Below are 19731 nucleotides of genomic sequence, written 5' to 3'. Positions count from 1 at the left end.
AAACTAGGGGTCCTTAATAAAGAGAAAAAGGTTGAGAATCAGTGAGATGGACATTACCTTGTACAATGAGGTAGAATCAGTGAGATGGACATTACCTTGTACAATGAGGTAGAATAAGATGTGTGCAAAAAGACAGGGAGGGGGAGTAGTTTGTGATCGCGCTTATCAGTCGTGCTTATCAGTCAATCATTGGAATACGCTCAGGCTCTCCTTCAGTCTCTTGAGCAGGCCTCCAACCGTGTTGGTCTTTATCTCAATGAGACGAAAACTGAATACGTAAATATATGCAAATCCAACAATAACCACATTATAAAAACACTCCTCTGAAACAGGTTGATGACTATAAAGTATTTGGGTTCATTATTTATTATCTTCTTCGCAAAAGGACTTTCAAACTAGGAAGGGTATGGCCTGGTCAGCCTGCAATGACATGCATAAGATCTGGTCATCCCAGCTTAGTAAGATGTTCAAAGTAAAGAATATTTAGGACGACCGTCGAGCCGATTCTACTCTATGGCTCCAAGACATGGACACTTTCAAAGAAACTAGAGAAACGGTTGGATGGCACTTTACACCCGCCTTCTAATGAGAGCACACAATCTGTCTTGGAAGAGCCACCCATCGACTGATCTAATATACGGCAACCTTCCCTGTGTTTCTTCACTGGTCCGATCCAGAAGAACACAGTTTGCCGGCCACTGCTACAGAGCTGACAATGAGGTTATATCTTCCCTTCTTCTCTGGAGTCCTGCCTCAAAGCAGACCAGAGGTAGAAAACTGTCGTTGCCTGATGTCATTGCTAGGGACACATGATGTCATTGCTAGGGACACAGGCATCAAAGCAGGAACTGGGGATGGCAATGAAGGACCGGGAAGTCTGGCGTAATATTGTGAAATCCACGATCTCGACCGCGGTCGAAAAATGATGATGATGATGAGTTTGTGATGATGCTGATGGTCTAATATAACATTAATGAATGGTGTGGCATAAAACAAGATTGTGTTTTCTTAATCGTATAGCCCTTTACAGTTTGACGGGCGCTAATTGTTTAATCCAGGGTTTGATGGCGCTTACTACGACATTCCCGCCTTTTGTTTTATGTGTTTAATCCGCCGTATTGTAATAATTAAAAAGAAACTCCGTCTTTGGAGCTGGAGACGAGATGGTTTTGTTTTGATGACGAAACCGGAAATCAACACATGCTGTGGGCTGCTAGGGCTTCTGGGAAATTGAGGCCAATGCAAATGAACGGACTACAACGCCTCATGGAGGAGGGTCTTGTGGGGCGGTCTTGTGGCGCACCAAGATGGCGGGTGGTGCGATCGTTCATAACAAACGGAGGAAACTTTTTTCGCCGGATTTTCACGGATCAAAAGCCCAAATAATTCAGCTTATGCTCTAAAGGTAATAAAACAACCTCGGCAGCGTAGGATATTTGATTAAAAATGCGGGTTACGCGTTTTAGGGAGTCAAACTGTTAAGCTTCACATGACACCGCAGTGTCCTACACATGATCAGCAATATAGCTGAAACAGAACTAGAGAGAATAAACCGACGTTTCCAGTACCAAAAGAACAGAAAATAATGTAGGCTACCTACCTAGGTTTGGAGGCAGAAAAAGCCCTGGCCCGAAGCCCAGGCCATTGAACCCGCGATTCCCATCTGAATACGGCCATTGCACCATGCATCACGCTATTGACTTTGTTTAGGGCAGTGGTATTCATTTAATGTAGTGTTGTGGGAGCTGGGGGGTGTGTACTGTGTGCTGGGCTGTGACCCAGCGCCATGAAACCTTTTTACACAGACAGGATATGAGGATAAAATACCCTGGAGAACATCACAGAGACACTATCACTGTCCCTACAAAGGAAGAGTGTAGTTCCCATTCTGACCTGAGATCAGATTCTATAAAAATGTCTGTTTGAAAATGACAGTTATCTGAAAAAGCTATGTTTCTATGTCAGTCGTTCTTTGATTTTTCAAAAATAGCAGACCTAGAAGCTCGTAGCGCGCCACTCGGTGGCGCGCTATGAGCTTGTAGGTCTGCTATTTTTCAATAGCTAAAGCATAATGTAATGCTAACACCAAAAGGGGTCCCCGCCTAAAATGGTGCTGAAAATGTTATTTTATGTTTAAAACAAAATGTTTTGTGTTGAAAAGTTAAAGCTCGTTATTGTTATAGCAATCATAGTCATCAATCAATCATCAAGCTATATCTTGTTATAGTAATCATTGCTATAGACTAGCTCTCTGTCTCTCTAGCTTTTTTAGTAAAACAGACATTTTCATCCAATCAGCTTGTGTTTTTTGTGTCAATATTATGATTAACGTCAATGATTGATTTGCTGATTGTAATGTTTGTTTGTTGGTAAGACAGTAGATCCACAGACATGACATCAACATGGCCCCCAAAATCTGGGACACGTCACTCGAGTGTGATTGTTTCTTAAAGAAAAGCTTTGCAAAGCTGGTGTTGGAAGGGCTTGGTAACTGTATTATAATGAAACAAAGACGCACACACGCACGCGCTCGCTCGCACGCATACGCACACACGCAAGCACGTGCAGTCGCACACATGCACTCTCACTCTCACACACACACACACACACACACACACACACACACACACACGCACACGCACACACTATAGTCTTGAGTGTCCAGTAAAGTCTGTTTCTGTAGCGTGAGGCAGCTTGATGTACAAGTACACCCCCTGGACATGACGCTAGTATGTCGCAGGGACTTACCCCCAATCCAACCCTTGATGCTGAGTTGTCAAGCAGGGAGGCACTGGGTCCCGGGGGGCCACACACACTTCAATGGATTTTCCATGTTCAATCTAAACTGAATGAATGGTGGCCTTTAGTTATTATAACCTGTCATGTGTGGTGAGCCTGCTGCCACTTGGTGAGACATGAGAGTCCACTGCTTTAACCCCTTTTGGTGTTAGCATCATGTTATGCTTTAGCTATTGAAAAATAGCAGATCTACAAGCTCATAACGCGCCACCGAGTGGCGCGCTACGAGCTTGTAGGTCTGCTATTTTTGAAAAATCGAAGAACGACTGACATAGAAACATAGCTTTTTCAGAAAACTGTCTGGATGTAGAAGACATTTTTAGAATCTGATCCTTGCAACATTTACTTTGTCTAATCCTGTTGTTTTTTCCAAGTGTGGTCCCACTCCCTGTTACTTTCTAATGGAAAATCGCCAGCTTTGTTACAGTTTTTCACGATTGTTAACACACAAAAATGGACCCTGTCAGTCAGGGCTTTATGCGGGAAAAAAACTAGCTTAATTTGTATCGTTGACCTGTTTGACTCTCTGTCACATGGAACTATTTTTATGTCCAGTATCACTACGCCAGCAGCAGCAAAAATAATAATATATATAGCTTCATGTGACAGAGGGGTCAAAGTTGAACGAAAGTCGCTCTATATGGTAGAAATAGGCCAACATAAAATAACAAATGACGCTATTTTTGTGGATTCATTTATTTTTAATGAGTGGCCCCGTTTACCAAAACCAGACTAGAACTCCCACCACGGGACTCTCAATTAATACTTTTCAACCATTATATTGATTTCCTACAGCTTTAAGTCCACCAATCTGAACTAACCCTGTTTGATGCCCTCACAACTTCCAAGTCTACGCTGAGCAGAAGCTAAAGGAAGAGGTTTCACCCTCACAGCATGGAAGAGGTGTCACCCTCACAGCATGGAAGAGGTTTCACCCTCACAGCATGGAAGAGGTTTCACCCTCACAGCATGGAAGAGGTTTCACCCTCACAGCATGGAAGAGGTTTCACCCTCACAGCATGGCGTTCAGCAGAGATAGGCTATAGGCTATACAATGATAACAGCAGAGATATGGGCCTTATGGGGAGACCGCATGGAGTTCAACATAGCAGGGAGAAAGCAACAGAATCAATGTTTGGCTATAACTGTCACATTAGCTGTGACAAATGAGAGCTCAGGGGAGCGCATTCATCGTTGTATTGGCTATGCGGCGGTTGCCTCTTGCTGCAACGACCATTCTGCAGTTACAGTAGTTGCTCTCTAAAGGTGCCAGAACTTGCCGGAACTTTTGCGGTTATGTGCGGTACCTTTTTTGGCCTATTTTCCTCCATTTTTGCAGTTATATGCAGTTATTTGCCATATATATTATATATATTATTTGACATATATTTCCCATACGCAATTATTGTTCATGTTTGTGGAGTAATGTTTTTAGTATAATCCTAGATTATGGTGTTACGTAATTTAAAATTAGATATTCCTCTAACCCATTTCGACCTTGCGATTCTGCTATTTATTTTCTAAATCCTGACTGTTTTCTTGAAAAAGCTATGTTTCTATGTCAGTCGTTCTCAAACACTTTCATGTCACTTTTCACGATTCTTCAAAAAATAGCAGACCTACAAGCTCGTAGCGCGCCACTCGGTGGCGCGCTATGAGCTTGTAGATCTGCTATTTTTCAATAGCTAAAGCATTACATAATGCTAACACCAAAAGGGGTTCCCGCCCAGAATGGGCTAAATCTGGGTAGTAGTAGTAACAAAAACAAAAAAAAATCCGCCCCAGCGCCTTTTGAAATTTCATCCCCTGCTGCCTTCTGCCAAATCCCTCTGCATTTGTCCCTGTCGGGCAGAGACACTGAGAGCTGTGAGCATCCTCCATAAATCTGGCCTCTACACCGTGTAACGTCGCTGTGTGTAGGTGTGTCAGTGCACTCATGCACACAGCAGTAGAATAGTTTTTTCTTTCTTCTGCTTTATCCCATTTTGTTCGGGAACCCCTTTTTGGTGTTATGTGCATTATATTATGCTTTTAGCTATTGAAAAATAGCAGATCTACAAGCGCTACGAGCTTGTAGGTCTGCTATTTTTGGAAAAATCGAAGAACCTGCACTGACATAGAAACATAGCTTTTTCAGAAAACTGTCAGGATGTAGAAGACATTTTTTAGAATCTGATCTCCGGTCAGAATGTGTTATCTGAGTGGGCAGATAGCAGTTTGTTGGATGACAGAGAAGCAGTGTGTGGATCAAGAGACACATGGAGGAGGCGGGGGTGCATAGAAGAATATCCTCTCTTCTGCTGTAACTCCACTATACCAGTGTTGTTTTTGGCAGAAAATTTCGATTTTTTTTTTGGACTGAAACTCCATTTAGTTTTAGTCACATTTTAGTCACCTGGAAATGTCTTAGTGTTAGTCTAGTTTTAGTCGACTAAATGTCATAAGATTTTAGTCGACTAAATCTACAGGTGATTAAAATGACTAAAATGTGTTTTGGCGGGCCTTGATGCCGTCGTAATGAGTGTTTTTACACTTGCTGAAAATAGCCGATCGACGCGTTGTGAGCTTGTAGATCAGCTATTTTCAGCATGCAACCAAGTGTAAAATGACTTACACTGGATCTGTTGTCCACTAGTCCCTTCCTAACATTTTAGTCTAGTGTTTATCTGTTGACGAAATTGTCAGTATATTTGGTCTTAGTTTTAGTCATCATAGCTTAGTTTTCATTTAGTTTCCATTTAGTTTTCCTCAGTGGAAAAAGGTAGTCGACGAACATTTTTCGTCTTAGTTTTAGTCGACGAAAACAACACTGCAATATATACACAGACTTATATTGCCTATCGATGATGACACCTGACTGAAACGACATGAGGTCACTCCGGGCAGGATGGATTTGTCCAATATTAGATTGCGTTGGATGCGTTTATCTGCATCGCAGAGTGAAATTGGCAAACGGTTCAGATGCCGGCTGTGCGAATGCTGGAGACCTGAGAATGCGTGCCAAAAATGTGAAACCTTGATGCAAAGCACTGTAATTTTTGTAATTGAAAGTATTGAACCGTACTGTCATATATTTGGCATTTCTTATTTACGTGTGTTTTTCAGGTAGATCTGAAGCAAAAGCAAGTTGTGTGGAAATCCTGTGTGGCCGTTGTCAGTTAACCAATCAGAATGTGTTAATCCATTTTGGGCGGGAACCCGTTTTGGTGTTAGCACTATGTTATGCTTTAGCTATTGAAAAATAGCAGATCTACAAGCTCATAGCGCGCCACCGAGTGGTGCGCTACGAGCTTGTAGGTCTGCTATTTTTTTTAAATGACAACTTTATTTTTTTTCAACCAAGGTTCATGTTTTAGGTTGTTATTAGAGAAAGTAAAAGGTGAGAGTTAATTTTCTTTCATTTGCTGCTTTCTTTCGTTTTGGGGATTTTAGCAGTTTCTGACAGGGGGGCGGGGGCAATCTAGCATGGGGCTAAATATGTATTTTTTATAAATATTATGGTGATTTCTTTTTTTATTATTTACTATAGTCCTAATAAACCCCAAGAAATTACATCTGGCCACAAAAGATCGCAGGATCTACTGAATGTGACAAACTGACATATTGAGCCTATACACACAGTATAAGCCTTCTTCCAGTAGACTACCTTCACATTCAGTAGATCCTGTGATCTGCTGTGGCCAGATGTAATTTCCTGGGGTTTATTAGGACTATAGTAAATAATACAAAAATAAATCGCCATCAAATTTGGTAAGAAAATACATATTTAGCCCCATGCTCGAATGCCCCCGCCCCCCTGTCAAAAACAGCTAAAATCCCCAAAACAAAAGAAAGCAGCAAATGAAAAAAAATTACACTCATCTTTTACTTTCTCTAATAACAACCTAAAACATGAACCTTGGTTGAAAAAAAACTAAAGTTGTCCTTTAACTGTCAGGATTTAAGACATTTTTGGAATCTGATCTCAGGTCAAAATGCGTTAAAGAACCACCATTCTTCTGTGCGTTAGAATCTGATCTCGGGTCAGAATGGGTTAATCCTGTGGTTGTTAGGTAGCCTGGTTTAAGCCACTCCCTCTAGTCGTTAGGCAGGCAGGGAAACTAAAAGTTAGTGCGTTACTTTGAAACCAGAGTCTTCTTTGGGCAACTTCTCCCAGGTTTTCAGGACAAAATGCACACAGCGTGATGTTATTAAAATAGCGATCCGCCAGTAAAAAAAAATGATCACCTTTATACCAGTTACTGTATAGTATATTGTGTGCGTGTGTGCGTTATTGAAACTGAAATTCGGCTACCCGTCTAATTCTGGAGTCGTGTGGAACTCCATATTTGGTCAAGACTGACGTCATGTTTGATGAGGTCAGGTTTCAGTCAGCGTGACTTAAAAGTGTGAGTGTGAGGAGCATTAGTCAAAGAGAAGAGAGAGAGAGACAGAGCATTCGATCATACATATAAAGATAAACCCTTACAACTTAATATTCTGCTGTAATCTCGTCATAAACATTCCTGGATTGTATAAAACAGACACCTGGTTGAAGACACCCCATGACCACTAGTTCAGAAACCTATAAGAGACCAAACGTATCTATCAATAGTTTTGTTGCTGAAATGGTTCGTCCGTTCAGGTATCATGAGTGGAAAGCAGAATATGAAGCAAAGACAGAGGCTGAAATCCAGACGATGATCCAGGAGAGACGAGTGAAGATTCAGGCGGTCGAACGCTCAGTTGAGCTCAGCAGGACAGATGCAGACACAGTGACAGCAGGCAGTGTGCAGGTCTTCACTGATCTGATCAGCTGTATTCAGAGAAGCCAGGCTGAGCTCATTGGTGTGATTGAAGAGAAGCAGAAAACAACAGAGAAACAGGCTGAAGGCTTCATCGAAGATCTGCAACAGGAAATCACTCAGTTGGAGAAGAGAGTCGCTGGGCTGAAACAGCTCTCACACTCTGAAGACCACCTCCTCCAGAACTTCACCTCCATCAACGCCCCTCCACCCACCAAGGACTGGACAAAGGTCAATGTCCATCAGTCTTCATGTGTGGACACTGTGAGGACAGCTGTGGCTCAGCTGGAGAAGACTCTCAGTCAAGAGATGATGAGGCTTGAGCTGAGGATGATCAAGAGATATGCAGTGGATGTGACTCTGGATCCTGATACAGCACATCCTACGCTCATCCTGTCTGAGGATGGAAAACAAGTGTATGATGGAAACACAAGGAAGAATCTCCCAGAGAACAAAAAGAGATTTGATACATATGCCTGTGTCTTAGGAAAACAAGGATTCTCCTCAGGAAGGTTTTACTTTGAGGTTCAGGTTAAAAGGAAGACTGAGTGGGATCTAGGAGTGAACAGAGAGTCCATCAACAGGGAGGGAGACATCACATCGACCCCCAACGATGGTTTCTGGACTATAGCGTTGAGGAATGGAAATCAGTACTATGCTGCTGCTGACCCTGGTGTCCTCCTCCCTGTTAGAGAGAAGCTCCAGACAGTGGGAGTGTTTGTGGATTATGAGGAGGGTCTGCTCTCCTTTTATGACGTGGAGACCAGAGTCCACCTCTACTCCTTCACTGGCTGCTCCTTCACTGAGAGACTATATCCATACTTCAGTCCCTGTTTTAATGATGGTGGTACAAACTCTGCTCCTCTGATCATCTCCTCCTGTCAACGTGGACGCTGATCTCTCTTTGATCTTTCTGTTATACTGTTATACTGTTATACTGTTATACTGTTATACTGTTATACTGTTACAACTTAAATGATGAAAACCATCAAAGTGGAAAAAAGCGGCACTCCAAAATAAAAGATGCTAGACTGGCTCCAAGGTGCCATTTCTCATTTTAATGAGACGCCTTCCTCAGAGCAGATTAAAAACCCTAATTACTCTCAGTCAGTCAGTCAGTCTCTCTCTCTCTCTCTCTCTCTCTCTCTCATCTCTCTCTCTCTCTCTGGGTTTGGGAACATCTAAGATTCCATGCACGGCCAAAGGAATCTGACTCCCGACGTCTTTTCCGTTTTTTTAGACAGCTGGTGGATGGAAAAGAAGCTCCACCCACACGGCAGGTTGTCACGTTGGCCAGATTCCAGGAAACGCTTGCCATCCATCAGCTGTCTAAAAATGACACAAAACACAGCTTCATCTGTCCGTGCCTTAGAGTATAATATGAATAGAGAAGTCACCCAGAGGAAACCCTGAGGCCAAATGGACATAGTGGCCGAATTTGGTATTGCAGCGCTGGGGCCAAACTCATGAACGCGCTGGTCCGTTGACGATCATTGTGCACGTTCACGACGGCAGCACGCTCGTGCACGCACGTTCAACAGCAGCGTGTTCATGTGTTTGGGGCAAATCCATCCCAGAATGCACTCTGTTCCTACCCGGAAGGAGGAGTGAAATCGCCTCATGCTCTTTTGAGCAACTTAATGCAAGTGGATGGGAGGAGAACTCGGGTGCCGTCTCTATTCATATATACTCTAAGGTCCACGCATGGAATCTAAAGTGTGCCCAGGCAGTCTCTCTCTCTCTCTCTCTCTCTCTCTCTCTCTCTCTCTCTCTCTCTCTCTCTCTCTCTCTCTCTCTCTCTCTCTCTCTCTCTCTCTCTCTCTCTCTCTCTCTCTCCAAACACATCTGAGGCTTTGAAGTTTGCAATCAGTTCAGTTGAATGGAGGTCTGCGTCTGTCTGTATAATGCTGCTCTCCAGGTATAGTTTATTTATGAGGCTTTCTTTATCAGATCTAAAGTTAAAATTAGATGATTTATCTGTCAGGAGAAAATGTCCAGGAGAAAGCTGTCAATCCTAACAAAAGCCAGTACAATCATAATAATCCAATTACTGGATGTAATTAATTCCGTGTTAATTACTATGACATTGAAATTGCGTTTTTTTATTTTTTTATATATAATTTTTATCCCACGATATTGCAACCCATTTTTTCACCCAAGGCCCTTTTTGCAGTGTTGTTTTTGGCAGCAAATTTTGATTTTAGTTTTAGTCATAGTCTTTCGAATAGTTTTCATTTAGTTTTAGTCACATTTTAGTCACCTGGAATGTTTTATAGTTTTAGTCGACTAAATGTCATAATATTTTATGCCCACCAAAATACATTTTAGTCGACTAAATCAACTGTAGATTTAGTCGACTAAAATGTATTTTGGTGGGCATTGATGCCGTCGTAAGGACTGTTTTTACACTTGCTGAAAATACGCTCACGCTGCGACGCATTGTGAGCTTGTAGATCGGCTATGCAACCAAAGTGTAAAATGACTTGTACTGGATCTCTTGTACACTAGTCCCTTTCTGACATTTAATCTAGTTTTTATTTGTTGACGAAATTCTCAGTATATTCTCAGTCTTAGTGTCTAAATCGAATAACACCCTCATCACTGACAAACTCGATGTAGCCAACCACTTGAACATCTTCTTTACAAACATTGCAACAAAGCTGGTTAGCAAACTGCCCTCCCACTCTGGGCGTTTTGGTGTAGAGCACATCAAAGCCTTCTACAAAAACCTTGGTGTTTGTAAAGATGATTTTAAAATGGCAATGGTAACAACCGAGGAGGTACTTAAAAAACTGAGTGCCCTCCAACCCCACAAGGCCACTGGCCATGACAATATTCCCTCCAAATTTCTCAGAGACTCAGCCTTTTCCATAGCTCCAGTCATCACCCACATAGTTAACCTCTCCATCAAACAGGGACAGGTCCCCCAAGATTTTAAACTGGCCAAAGTCACCCCCTTGTACAAAAAAGGGAGTAAATTAGAACCCGGCAACTACCGCCCTATTTCTATTCTAAGCTCCATCTCGAAAGTGATGGAAAAAATAGTCTATGAACAGGTTGAAAAGTATCTTGCCACTAATAAATTGCTGTACGAGTTCCAATCTGGTTTCAGAACATCCCACTCCACTGACACATGCCTCCTCTATTTGAGCTATCACATCAAACACGAGGTGGATGCTGGAAAATACTGCGGCATGGTCATGCTGGACCTCCAAAAGGCTTTTGACACCGTGAACCACTCCATACTGGTTAACAAGCTTAAAGCTATTGGTTTTGATATCAGTGAGCTGGATGCAATCCTACCTGGAGGGGAGAGAACAGATGGTGGAGGTGAACGGAACACTGTCCCCTCCCCTCCCAGTGAGCTGTGGCGTCCCACAAGGAAGCATACTAGGGCCTTTACTGTTCCTAATTTATGTTAACGACATGACTTCAGCTTGTGACTGCAACTTGTTCCTGTTCGCAGATGACTCAGCACTGCTGGTCTCGGACAGGAACAAACTGCAGGTTGAAAAGACCCTCAGCTCTGAACTCGGTAGAAAATGCACCTGGCTCGCTGATAACAAACTATCCTTACACCTGGGAAAAACTGAATCCATCCTCTTCGGATCAAATAGTAAACTCAGCAAGGCAGATGGCTTCTTGGTTAGAGTGGGTGACAATATTATCACACGAAAAGATCAAATTACCTACCTAGGTTCCATCCTGGAGGCCAATCTTTCCGGTGATAAAATGGCCACCAACGTAATCAAAAAAGTCAATCAAAGAACAAGATTCCTTTACAGGATCTCCTCACTGGTCAGCAAAAACACCTTGAAGACGTTAACAGGAGCCCTCGTACAAGGTTTCTTTGACTATGCATCCACCTCTTGGTACCACAGCACCTCAAAGGCCCTCAAAACAAGGCTCCAGACCTCCCAAAACAAACTGGTCAGGCTCCTACTTGGCCTCACCCCCCACTTTGACAGGCTGGGATGGCTTAGGGTCGTCGACAGAGTACAGCATCTTGCAATGGGTCTGGTCCACAAGATTCGATACACCACCAAGATACCCATGTACCTGTCTAAATACTTCCTTAATGTAAACGAAGTCCACACCCACAACACCAGAGGGAGTGCAACAAACCATGTACAACCCAGATTCGGCACAAACAAGGGACTAAATTATTTTCGCTCCTATGCCACCAAAATGTGGAACGCCCTACCAACAGTCATTAAGACATGTGAATCCCTTGACTCCTTCAAAACCGCTCTCAAAGGGCACCTACGGATGGCTGCAATTCGAAACTGGCCTCTGTAAAATCTGAATCCCCCCCACCCCCCCCCCCCCCCATTTTCCCTCACTGTATATTGTATCTTTTCCTTTTTTTGCTTCCCATATGATGAATTCCTGTTCTGTTCTTTAGCTACATAGAAATGTCTATTTGTATGTCTCTAAATGTTTGTATGTCTTTAAATGTTTTGATGAATTGAACAATGTGGACCCTGTTGTAAACAAGTGTAATGCTTAATTGGGTCGTCCACTCACAGTTGACAGTCTTTGTATTGAGTTTGTGCTTAAAATGTACTGTAAATTCTACAAACTGTTAATAAATATTTCAATCAATCAATCAATCAATCAAAAGTGTTAGTCATCATAGCACAGTTTTCATTTAGTTTCCATTTAGTTTTCTCCAGTGGAAAAAGGTAGTCGACGAACATTTTTCGTCTTAGTCTTAGTCGACGAAAACAACACCTTTTTGAAACCGCCTCCTCGCCTCTCGCCCTACACACTTTGCACTCGGCTAGCTTATAAAGCCCTCAAGGTGTTTAAACGTCTCCAAGGTGGAAACGTCACTTTTGTGAAGCCCTGAACTTTGATCAATGCTGAGGTGGAACAAAGTTTCGACCTAAGAGGGGATGAAAACAGCTGACCGGAGAGAAGCCACCCCTTATTGCTGCTGCAGCCGATCCAAAGTTCAAATCCCACCAGAGATGGATCGATCTCGCCCGGAGAGACAGCTGTATGACGGGCGACCTTAGCGAAGGGGAAGAAAATCAAAGACTACACAAAGAACACGTTGCCAGATTTCTGCTGCATTCAGAGATGAGGGAAATGTTTAACACATTTTGGGCGGGACCCCCTTTTGGTGTTACTGTAGCATTATGTTGTGCTTTAGCTATTGAAAAATAGCAGATCTACAAGCTCATAGCGTGCCACTCGGTGGCGCGCTATGAGCTTGTAGGTCTGCTATTTTTGAAGAATCGTGAAAAGTGACATGAAAGTGTTTGAGAACGACTGACATAGAAAAACAGTTAGTTTCAAGAAAACAGTCAGGATTTAGAAGACATTTGATGAATCTTTCCCAGGTCAAAATGTTTAAAGAGACTGAGAACTTGTGCCTGTGCCTTCCTGTGGTGTCAGCTGCCTCGTTAGACAGATCGTTCTTCCTGTGTCAGCTGGCCTCATTAGACAAATCATTCTCCAGCTTACGACCACTTCAAACTGGGCTGAGGAGCTCCGTGAGCCAGACAAGGTTAACACATCTTGCTATTATGCATGTTGCACATGCAGTGGCATCTCGGACGAGTTCGACATACCATGCCTTGTTAAAAGTTTCATCAGCTGAGCAGGAGGAAGCTTAGTAGTGTCTTAGTAGTGTCTTATAGGGGATTCACACTATGGTCCCGGGTGCGCACTCGGGACCACTTGGCAGATGTTGTTATTTATGACATCATGGCTCATGTTGGCTCACAGCGCATATGTTTATTACATTGATGCAGAGCCATATCATTATGATATAATGGAGTTCCTGAACAAGCCTCCCTCCTCGCCTACAAAGTGCTGCTCATCAGCGATGTTGAATGTAAAACCATGATGTAAATAAAAAGCCTTGTGATAGACGGCAGCCACGGCAGCCGCGGCAGCAGCGTTTATGTAGCCTAATGTATTATAAAATATATACCATCCTGTGGCGCGCCCAGAGCCGTGTTGCGCAGGCTTGCGTGAAGGTTTCTTCTTCTTGTACGTGGGTGACCTGTCTATTTGGCAGCCCGTTATCGCCACCTAGCGACAGTATAGCATAATAGCACATCATATCATAACGTGTGCGTTCTCGTGTAAAGGGTAAGAAAAAATGAGAACGCAACGGGACTTTGACGTGTTATATGGAGATGGTCGCCGTCTAAAAGAGGCCTCAGAAAGACAAAAGAGTGGCTGCACACACCGATAGCCAAAGTGCCGATTATTTATTAGGATGCAGAGTATAAAAGATTTTCATCAGCAACACACCAGAACGCAAGGCTTTCTGGCGTGTTTGGTCCTGTCTGTGTGAATCCATGTAAGATGGTGTTTATGTTATGCTTAGTGTCTCTGCCTGCGTAATAGTTTTTTTTTCCTTTATGCTGCATTTACTCTACCTGTAAACCGTTTTATTTTTTCCCCCTCTCCTACACAGAGGCTGCCTGCCTGTCTCTCTCTCTCTATCATTCTCTCTCCCCCCTCTCTCTCTCTCTCTCTCTCTCTCTCTCTCTCTCTCTCTCTCTCTCTCTCTCTCTCCCTGTCTCTCTCTCTCCCTGTCTCTCTCTCTCCCTCTCTCCCTGTCTCTCTCTCCCTCTCTGCCTCTCTCTCTCCCTCTCTCTCTCTGCCTCTCTCTCTCTCCCTCTCTCTCTCTCTCTCTCCCTCTCTACCTCTCTGCCTCTCTCCCTCGCCCTCTCTCCCTCTCTCCCTCTCTCCCTCTCTCCCTCTCTACCTCTCGCCCTCGCCCTCTCTCTCTCTCTCTCTCTCTCTCTCTCTCTCTCTCTCTCTCTCTCTCTCTCTCTCCCTCGCCCTCTCTCCCTCTCTCTCCCCCTCTCTCTCTCTCTCTCTCTCTCTCTCTCCCTCTCTCTCTCCCTCTCCCTCTCCCTCCCTCTCTCTCTCTACCTCTCCATTGCATATTATATGACTGTCCTAGTGTCCTGTCAGTTAATAGAAGATGTTTATGGGCTGTTCATTTAATGTTCATTAGCTGTGCGTCATTTTATTTGTGTTAATGTTTTCTTAATATAGTAGGCTGTGTTTCTTTGCAAAACTGCAGTGCTGCCGTGGAGTTTGTCTGTAATAATAGCCAATTGAATAATTACAGTAAAGTGGGTGGCTCTAATAATATTTATAATTACAGTAAAGTGGGTGGCTGTAATAATATTTCATCGTTTCTCTTCATTGTATCCTGTCACAGTTAATAGTTTTAAGTGGCTTAACTGATTGTCTGTATATAATGCTGATGCATACATAATGTCTAATTTACGTGTGTGTGTGTGTGTGTGTGTGTGTGTGTGTGTGTGTGTGTGTGTGTGTGTGTGTGGGTGTGTGGGTGTGTGTGTATGTCTGTGCACATGCACGTTTGAGTGGGCCTGTCCAGAAACTGTGTTTATCTCTCTTTAAAAGGCCACGTCTGTGAAATTCACACACACACACACACACACACACACACACACACACACACACACACACACACACACACACACACACACACACACACACTTATTAAGTGCTTTTCAAAGAGCTGTGGCCTTTCCCTCGTTGTTCCTTAAAACGTCGACCTTTAACCAATGACTCCATTACTATTCTGTCCTTTCTGCCGCTCTGTTTGCTGCTCCATACTCAGCATAATACACTATGGAGTCTCATGCAGGGCTGGAAAGTACTGTACTTTAAACTACTGTACTTTATTACCAGGATACCTATAACGACCACTGGATGAACACATTCTGACCTGAGATCAGATTCTAAAGATGTCTTTTACATCCCGACAGTTTTCTGAAAAAGCTATGTTTCTATGTCAGTCGTTCTTCGATTTTTCAAAAATAGCAGACCTACAAGCTCGTAGCGCGCCACTCGGTGGCACGCTACGAGCTTGTAGATCTGCTATTTTTCAATAGCTAAAGCATAGCATAATGCTAACACCAAAATGGATGAACCCATTCTGACAACGGTGCCCAGGGTATTTCCAAACAACTCGCTTTCCTTCAGATTATAACCTGATGTAAACAAACACAAATGCCAAATAATAATATGACACGGTTCAATACTTTCAATTACAATGCGCTACGGTGCTTTGGTCCTAAGTACTCTATTACTTTACTTTACATTTTACGATTTCCAATACTTTTACTTCTTCTACTGCACTACATCTCATAGCCAGATATTGTACTTTTATACGCCACTACAATTATTTGAAGACTAGTAGTAACTATTTACAATTTACAATTTAGGCATTTAGCAGACGCTCTTAATCCAGAGCGACTTACATTAAGCAAGAACAAAAGCATGGGAATACATCACATAAAAACATTTATCATGAAACATGCGTAAGCTAAGAAAGTAACAGTGGAATATCTATATAATGAAACTATACATATAAACTATACATATATACTACTATGATATACATATGTACTATGACGTGCTATGACTACATACAATGCAATTATAGTGCTGTCTACATAACATGCTATAAGTCTGTATCAAATGCTATCTAAGTCTACAGAAATGCTATCTTAAGTACCAGGTCTTATTCCCTAACTTGAGTAAGACCTGGTACTTAAGATAGCATTTCTGTAGACTTAGATAGCACTATAAATAGTTACTAGTTACTTTGTAGGTTTAGATTATTATTGCATTATAACATGTATGGTGTACATGTACACACACCCATACATTAAAACATGTATGGTGTACATGTACACACACACATACATTATAACATGTATGGTGTACATGTACACACACACATACATTAAAACATGTATGGTGTACATGTACACACACCCATACATTATAACATGTATGGTGTACATGTACACACACACATACATTAAAACATGTATGGTGTACATGTACACACACACATACATTATAACATGTATGGTGTACATGTACACACACACATACATTATAACATGTATGGTGTACATGTACACACACACATACATTAAAACATGTATGGTGTACATGTACACACACACATACATTAAAACATGTATGGTGTACATGTACACACACACATACATTATAACATGTATGGTGTACATGTACACACACACATACATTAAAACATGTATGGTGTACATGTACACACACACACATACATTTCAGGTATTTTCGAAATATCTTTTATAACTTGAAATGGGACATAATATTCAGCATGAAGAGTAATTTGACTTTTTTGGTACATTTAAATGCCGATACTTTTGTACGTGTACTCTGGTCAATTTTTAATTCCGTACTTTTACTTATAAGCATAGTATTTCAGTATTGATACTTTTATACTTAAGTAAAACAATTGAGTACTTTTTTCCACCACTGGTCACAAAAAAGAAGAGAGCTTACTCTCTGTGGTCTTCACTGGATAAATAAAGGTCAAATAAAAGAAAGAAAGGAAAGAGGGAATGAAGGAAGGAAGGAAGGCCGAAAGAAAGAGACAGAAAGGAAAGAGGGAATGAAGGAAGGAAGGAAGGCCGAAAGAAAGAAAGAAAGAAAGAAAGAAAGAAAGAAAGAAAGAAAGAAAGAAAGAAAGAAGATATTCTGTCTGAGTTAAATTGTCATTCTTTCTCTCATCCCTATATTTCTCATCTAGTCTTCCCCTTCCCATCTCCTCCTCTCCTCTTACCTCCTGCTGTCTCAGAATCAGGTATAAATCTGTGGGTGAAGTTTGTTTTTGTGCAACTTTTGTTGTTTTTCAGGAAATAAAGACGAAAATAAGGAGGGAAAAATATACATGGCATAATAATCAGCATCATCTCCTTTCCTCTCTTCCCCATCTCATACCCACTGAGCAATAGTCTGCAATTAGACCATCCAACTGGTCTAAAAGTGAAAGATTCTTAGACATTGAATAGGTGTTTTGTAAGCGTCTATATATCTATTCTAGACGGTCTATATCTTAGCTGTTTTTTAATCGATAGGCCTATAGACTTCTTCTTTTTAAGCGGCTATATATTATATAGACCGTCTATATTATACAGTAGCTGTTTTTAAGTCTCTCCCTATATATATATATATACTTTGTTTCAATGTCTAATCTAAGCTTATATATACCACTAAAAAACGTTCACTTTTAAACCTTTATAGACGGCCATGTTGACGTATTTTAGATGTCTAATAGCCCAAACAATGCTCAGTGATCGGAACTGTATCAATAGGCCAAACAATGCTCAGTGATCGAACTGTATCAATAGGCCTACAATATGTCAAATAAATGCATGAGTGAATGTCCAGTCAGACAGTGATGGTCATTATTTTGATAACTCTGGATATAAACTGTATCTTCATTTAGCTTTGGCTTCAGTTTGGCAAGATTGTGGCTCTGTTGTCACTTGGTATTAGAGAGAGACGGTGTGTGTGTGTGTGTGTGTGTGTGCGTGCGTGCGCGCGCGCTGTGCGCGCGTGCGTGCGTGCGTGCGTGCGTGCGTGCGTGCGTGTGTGTGTGTGTGTGTGTGTGCGTGTGTGTGTGTGTGTGTGTGTGTGAGAGAGAGAGTTATGTTTTTATTTTTACGTATTCATCATATTCCATACTCCATTGATCATCGTTTTCCTTAATTTATTGCTCTCCCATCTGCATACAATGTCTCATACTTCATGGCTCACCTATACAGTTTATAATGGTGATACATATAGACCAGCCTCACTGATTGATTACAGCTGAATGGATGAATAGCTTTAAAACAGAATGTGTCAACAACATTTCTTAATCCATCTGAGCAGGAGAAGAGTCTCTTAGGGTGGATTCAGACTATGGTTCCTGGTGTGCACTTAGTCGGGACCACTTCTATCGCTATAAGAAAGCCTTGGTGTTTAATTTTTTGGAATCGCTCTGGTGCCTATAGACACAGCTGCTAGGGCCCCGCCTGCACTGTTTCTGTTGGTCCATAGCCATTAGCTTCTCTATTAGCCATGGCCTGTCTCTGAAACTACGCCGCTGTCCGTGGTTTTGAACAGATCGGCGATGTCGGAGGTCATTTCTGATTATCCGGTGATCACGATTGGAACATGGGGGTTTTCTAGAGCAACTGCAAGCATTAGCAAAGTTGTTGCGCTTGGGTGCCACGTGATGAGAAGCAATTCCACTGACGCTCGTCCGGTTTTGGATGCCATCTTGGATGCTAAAGCAGTAGCACCAATGCTAGCGAGCTAAAGTGATGCACTACAGAGCACCCTTTAAGAGTCTTCTATGAGAGGCTCAGCTGCTTTTTGTAAAAGTCTAGCCGCATTGGCAACTTTAAATTGTCATTACCAAATTTGAATTAATTTACAATTGATGTTCAGAATGAGAGAACAGACACATGCACGATCCATATAGGGATGTGCCTCCCTCTCATATTTTATATTTATATTTACATTTTGTATTATGTATTGTTGAATCCCATGAGTCCCATCTGAGGCCCTTTAGTGTATTATGTATTGTTGAATCCCATGAGTCCCATCTGAGGCCCTTTAGTGGCCTGCATTCATCCCATGAGTCCCATCTGAGGCCCTTTAGTGTATTATGTATTGTTGAATCCCATGAGTCCCATCTGAGGCCCTTTAGTGTATTATGTATTGTTGAATCCCATGAGTCCCATCTGAGGCCCTTTAGTGGCCTGCATTCATCCCATGAGTCCCATCTGAGGCCCTTTAGTGGCCTGCATTCATGCATAAGTTGACTCTGCAATTGTGTACATTTTATCTTTAATCTTTGAAGGGGGGGGATTTCAGATGGTCATATCTTCTTCATTTCCCCCCCAATTTCAATGAGCAATACATCATATGAAAGGTTACAGTGTGCAGTTTCATAATATGTAAAGAACTGAAAAATGACCATGGCCCCCTTGTATATCAAACTACTGTCCCCGGTCACATATACTATGATTTACTATATACAATTTAATGTTACTATTTCACATGCCATTTGTCTTTTCCTTATCTAGTTTTTATAAATGTTTTACCAAAATACCCTTTTGACAAAGACTTGGCGGCATTTGTGGTTAAATCTGCACAAATAAAGGCAAAAATAAACAGTTTAATTCTCAAAGTAGGCCTACCCTCAAAGGCTCAAAAGGCCTAACTGAATTGCCAAGCAAATAGCATCTCAGTGCTCCAGTGCTATTTGCACTTTTTTTAAATGGTAATATTATTCATACATTTGGCTCCA

The 19731-nt window shown here is 42.0% G+C and overlaps 1 protein-coding gene across 1 annotated transcript in view; it reads left to right on the top strand.

Annotated features, from left to right (window-relative positions):
• LOC310854801 (limbic system-associated membrane protein-like) overlaps window positions 1–19731 on the top strand; it is a 243186-nt gene that overhangs the window by 187435 nt on the left and 36020 nt on the right. The gene's annotated exons all lie outside the window — the stretch shown is intronic.

This window comes from Protomyctophum parallelum, assembly GCF_964188405.1.
Source record: "Protomyctophum parallelum genome assembly, chromosome: 2".
Lineage (NCBI taxonomy): Eukaryota > Metazoa > Chordata > Actinopteri > Myctophiformes > Myctophidae > Protomyctophum > Protomyctophum parallelum.
The sequence above is the reverse complement of the archived record's forward strand: the minus strand, read 5'-3'. Positions and strand labels throughout refer to the sequence as shown.